Genomic DNA, 460 nt, shown 5'->3' on the forward strand with positions numbered 1-460 from the left:
CCCCAAAATCCTTGTCCCGGGGGGACCCGGGGGGGGCTGTGGGGAAGCCGGGAGGGGGATGGAGCCCACCTCCCCATTCCAACCACCTCCTCTGCATGTCCCCCCTCGCCTCACCTCGCCGCACGTGCCTGCATGCCGCCGGGAGGCAGGGATGCGGGCGAAGAAGGATGCAGGGATGCTGAAGGATGCAGGGATGCTCCCTGTGGTCCCACTGGAGGGAAGGACCAGCCCCCCCAGCCCCTGGCACGGCACGGCACGGCTTGGCACAGGGCAACCAGCCCTAAAGCTCTGCAGGAACACCGGGCTCCTACCCGCTTTGCCCCACCAGCAAGCACCAGTGGTCCCCAGTTGGTGGGACCCACGCTGGATGTCACCCACCCCCAGCATCCCGGCCACCACCCGCGGTGACAAGGGCAATCTCACCCTCCAAACGCCCCCCGGGCCCCCCCACAGCTCTCCC

This window comes from Calidris pugnax, unplaced genomic scaffold (assembly GCF_001431845.1).
Source record: "Calidris pugnax isolate Ruff unplaced genomic scaffold, ASM143184v1 scaffold230, whole genome shotgun sequence".
In the NCBI taxonomy this organism is placed as follows: domain Eukaryota; kingdom Metazoa; phylum Chordata; class Aves; order Charadriiformes; family Scolopacidae; genus Calidris; species Calidris pugnax.